Source organism: Piliocolobus tephrosceles, chromosome 12, assembly GCF_002776525.5.
Source record: "Piliocolobus tephrosceles isolate RC106 chromosome 12, ASM277652v3, whole genome shotgun sequence".
Lineage (NCBI taxonomy): Eukaryota > Metazoa > Chordata > Mammalia > Primates > Cercopithecidae > Piliocolobus > Piliocolobus tephrosceles.
The window spans coordinates 123,337,099-123,342,093 of record NC_045445.1 but is presented as its reverse complement, the minus strand read 5'-3'; the positions used below and the strand labels follow the sequence as shown (position 1 = coordinate 123,342,093).

Below are 4,995 nucleotides of genomic sequence, written 5' to 3'. Positions count from 1 at the left end.
GTGTGTGTGTGTGTGTGTGTGTGTGTGTGTGTGTGTGTGTGTGTGTGTGTATCAATCACATTTTGTTTATCCAGTCCACTGTTGTTGGGCACCTAGATTGATTCCATGTTTTTTCTATCGTGAATAGTGCTGCAATGAACATATGAGTGCATGTGTCTTTTTTGTAAAACAGTTTATTTTCCTTTGGGTATATACTCAGTAATGCAGTTCCTGGGTCGAATGGTAGCTCTTTTTTAAGTTCTTTGAGAAATCTCCAAACTGCTTACCACAGTGGCTGGACTAATTTACATTCCCACCAACAGTGTATAAGCGTTCCCATTTCTCTGCAGCCTTGCCAGCATCTGTTATTTTTTGTCTTTTTAATAATAGCCATTCTGACTAGTGTGAGATGGTATCCTATTGTGGTTTTGATTTGCATCTCTCTGATGATTAGTGATGTTAAGCATTTTTTCGTATACTTGTTGGCTGCTTATATGTCTTTTGAGAAGTATCTGTTCATATCCTTTGCTCACTTTTTAATGGGGTTATTTGGTTTTCACGTGTTGAGTTGTTTAAGTTCCTTGTAGATTCTGGGTTAGACCTTTGTCAAATGCATAGTTTGCAAATCTTTTCTCCCATTCTGTGAGTTGTCTGTTTACTCTGTTGATAGTTTCTTCAAAAGATATTTTTGAGGGCCTCCTATGCTCCACAATTTCAGATCTAGATGATTTCTGTGTGTGTAGCCTTCTAAAAATACAAATGTACACAAATGAATAACAGTTTGTGTTTAAGGTGCAACTACTAGGAATGCCTCAGTTACAAGTGGAAATTGATCCCTTTTTAACATGTGCAGACAGAAGCCATTTTAGTTGAGGCCTCAGAAATATAATTTAGTCATCAGAACCAATCAGCATTTGGCACAATTTCATACACAATGATTTTAAGGAATTAGTGATGCTGAGATTAAAGCAACAAGTGATAGAGCTTGGCGTATTTTGTTTTGCTATTGGACAGGCTGACTTCACCTCTTTTGAATTTTCTATTTATAAATGTGGCTAAGCCAGGCAACTGAAAATTTATTGACCTTATTGCTGTTGGTTATGATAATTTGTAAGTGGCATTACATAATAAAATGACATATTTGGATAGCAGACATCCTTAAAGTGATTCTAGAGGTTTTTATTAAAATCCAAATCTTTTTATAGGTTGGGTAGTTCCAAATAACTAGTAGTTCCAAGGAACTATACTTTTATTAAAAATGTCGTCTTCCATTGACTTGTCAACGTAGCCTTGGGCTGTACAGGCTATATGTTATTTCTGAAAGTGAGAAATGAAAGTAAGTTAAGTTTTGTCTTTGTGAGTGATAAATCAAAGTGAACTTACACAATATTATTATTTTCATATGCTTTGTTTGTCACTCTTAAGAGACAAAATTCAATGTGAGATCTTATAAGATTTGCATCATGGAATATTTTCAAATACCTGTTATAGTTATTTATTTTTATTTAAAACAAAAATTTTTTTTGAGACAGGATCTCACTCTGTCACCCTGACTGGAGTGCTGTGACATAATTACGGCTCACTGCAACCTTGACTTCCTGGGCTTCAGCCATCTTCCCACCTCAGCCTCCCGCGTAGCTGTGACCGTAGGTGCGTGCCACCACTCCCAGTTAATTTTTGTATTTTTGGTAGAGACAGGGTTTTGCCATGTTGTCAATGCTCGTCTTGAACTCCTGAGCTCAAGCAGTCCACCTGCCTCAGCCTCCCAAAGTGCTGGGATTACAGGCATAAGTCACCATGCCCAGCCTATATTTATTTTTTAACAGCACAAATTTTTCTTGAAGGTTAGATTTAGCTAGCTGGTTGGCATTTGTTGGGGGAACAAAGGGTTAAATAAAATGTACTTTACAAAATTGAATTGAAGCAAAGCATATATTTAATATGATTAGGGCCTATTTCCTACATAGAAGAGTTTTGTTTAAAATACACCATGACCAAAAGCTTAATTATCAAAATAAAACAAGAAGCATAAAGAGTTACAGGCTTCTAATATTTTTTTCAGCCCCAGTTCCCTTCACACAGTTATCAGCATGTTTAATTTCCATGCATAATAGCACTAGTTATTGTTGTCATTTGTAAAGGGAGATTAACAGATAGTAAGTACAAACAAACCCAAATAAGCGCTGAATAGAGAGGTGACAAAGGAAAAAAGACCTCTTTAATGTTAATTATAACTGGTAGGAAGTCTAGACAAATTATATTATCTGTTTTCTATATGATTTGAAAGGACATTTAGTTAGTACCTCTGTCAGAGATAGAGTTAGGTGTTTGCTTTAAAAACAGGTGAGATGATAACTTAGCATGTCCGTGGTTGGCAGCTACCCCAGTGAGTTGTGAAGTCGTAGTAAATTGACAGAATCAAATTTCAAAAACATCTGAAAAGAACTCTATAGTTTTTGAATATTATATTTTAAAAATTAAATAATTTTAATATCCAGGTTATATTTTGGAATTGAATAATTTCTTGTCTCAAAACATGATAGTTGTTACCTGTCTGCTTATTTTTTTAGTTTTGTTTAGAATTGGATGAATTACAACTATGGTTGGCAACATTAACTAACTACATATTCCAAAGCATATAAAGCCTCAGTTATCAAATTTAAAGTAACCAACCCAATGAATGATAAAGGAGTGGTCCAGTCCTGTATGGTTTGTTTCCTTTATTAATATACCTAAATGGGTACTTCAAGAAACAACTAGTCTTACCTTTAATGTTTATAGGCTACATTTAAAATTTAATACCTGTTCTTGCTGTCAGCTCCACTTTTCCCCACTATATCTCCCATGCCTAGAACAGACTAAACTGAAGTATCTTGTTTCTCTCTCTTTTTTTTTGAGACGGAGTCTTGCTGTGTTGCCTAGGCGGGAGTGCAGTGGTGCAATCTTGGCTCACTGCAACCTCCGTCTCCCGGGTTCAAGCAGTCATCCTCCCGTGTAGCTGGAACTACAGGCGTGTGCCACCACACTTGGCTAATTTTTTGTATTTTTAGTAGAGACGGGGTTTCACCGTGTTAGCCAGGATGGTCTCGATCTCCTGACCTCGTGATCTGCCCGCCTTGGCCTCCCAAAGTGCTGGGATTACAGGCGTGAGCCACTCTGCCCAGCCGGTATCTTGTTTCTTTAATTCTAAGGAGCTGATTGTGAGCTGCACTCTTGACTTAACAGCTTTTTTGGAGGAAACTAAAGTACATTATTAAGCTGTACGTGTCCATTATAAATGCATCTGAGTTTCAGAAATATTAAAATGTGAATATAAATGTCTCTTTAAATCAAGAAGATGTTGTAATACACTCTCAAAATTAAAACAAACAGCTGCCTGTGACTCCGAACCACTGATTATCTGGTTCATGATCTTTTGCTGTGGTAGTAGTAGTTTATCTCAGACGCTAACGTATCCCTTCTCTGTATTGTTAGCATTTGTAGTTGGTACCACACAACTTGGTTCTTAAAGCCAAGCCATACTGAATTGCTTTTATAGTCTCTGTGGACCTTGCTTTCCTATTTAGATTGTAATTTCCTGAAACTGTACCTGGGGCCCTTTTGCCTGTTCTTCACAATATTTAATGTAATTCTGGGCATATATTACAAGTTTCATTAAGGACTCATTGAGACCCTCCCTCTACCTGAAAAGCTCATATTAAATTTTAAAATAGTTTAGCCTTGAATGAAGGTAGGAATAATGCTTACTGTGGGTGTATTGACTAGATGAATTTTACATTCTTTAAAGGTAGCATAATTTTTTTAGTCATAACGATCTATACACTTTGCCTTTTTGTGATAGTCTTAAATGGAGCCAGAAGAACTGATTCTTGGTGCTTTCCCCTCAGTTTTGTTATAGCTACTTCGAAGAAAAGCCTATTCTGAGGAATGAGGTCAAACAGCACCGCAGCAAGTGAGGGCATCCCTCAGCTTTGGATTAACACCACATGGAAACATTACTAAGTGGCAGACTAAAGTACCTGACATAATGAATCAACACTCATGTATATACTGCTCTTATCTAAGGGGAAAAGACCAACAAGTTGTTCAGTCTAGAAATAGAATACGGGGTGATGCATGTTATTGATTCCTTTATTAATGATAACACAGCATAGCTCAGCTCTTTCTGGCCTTCATTCTTTGACATACATTGTTCTTTCTGTGTAAGTTGTCTTTTCTGCCTTCTCTACCTACCAAACTTCCACTCATTTTTCAAGACCAGTTCAGAAGTTGCCATGTCTCAAAATGCTCCAAGACCTACAGATAGTCAGGTCCCTACTGGGGGCTCCGCAGATGAGAACACCATGAGACAGGGGAGCAGCAGCATACCTTGTTCACCTTTATACCCAGCACCTCACCCTAACATTTGCCTTATACTTACGCCTCTGTGGCAATACATGTAGCACGAAAGCCCACAGACCTTGGTTCCTTAGTATAAACAGCTGAACTTTGTTTGACCCCACTTGAAAGTCTTGTCTCCTTTGTTTAACAGATAATGTTTTTATAACAAACGTAATGCTGATTTAAGGTCTTAGGCATATTCTTATCACATCACTATGAGAAAATTCAAACAAGATCAGCAAGGGAGAGTAACTGAAGAAGGAAGGTGAGAAGAGGGTTCTTATTAAGTGTTTCTTTTATATCATATATATAGTCCTAGACACTGTAAATGTGTTCCATCATTACAACAACCCTATACAGTAAGTACTGTGGTATCCATTTTACAGAGAAGGAACAGCACAGCAATTAAGTAACTAGCCAATAGTCACTCAGCTATTGGGAAGGTTATACATGTATGTGGTGCATTCTTTACTTAGGTAATGGTCTTTCCTAATGAACTAAAACACATTGGTTTACATTCTGCCTGTAGTAGAAGTTTTTGTTGGCAAGTTTTGATGTACTTGAGTGAGGAAGGGTGTTTCTCTTAAGAAAAAGAAAGAACATCTCACGTGGTTTTTTTTTTTTTTTTTTTTTTTT

The 4,995-nt window shown here is 37.0% G+C and overlaps 1 protein-coding gene across 3 annotated transcripts in view; it reads left to right on the top strand.

Moving 5' to 3' along the window:
- POLA1 (DNA polymerase alpha 1, catalytic subunit) overlaps window positions 1-4,995 on the top strand; it is a 324,710-nt gene that overhangs the window by 187,260 nt on the left and 132,455 nt on the right. The gene's annotated exons all lie outside the window — the stretch shown is intronic.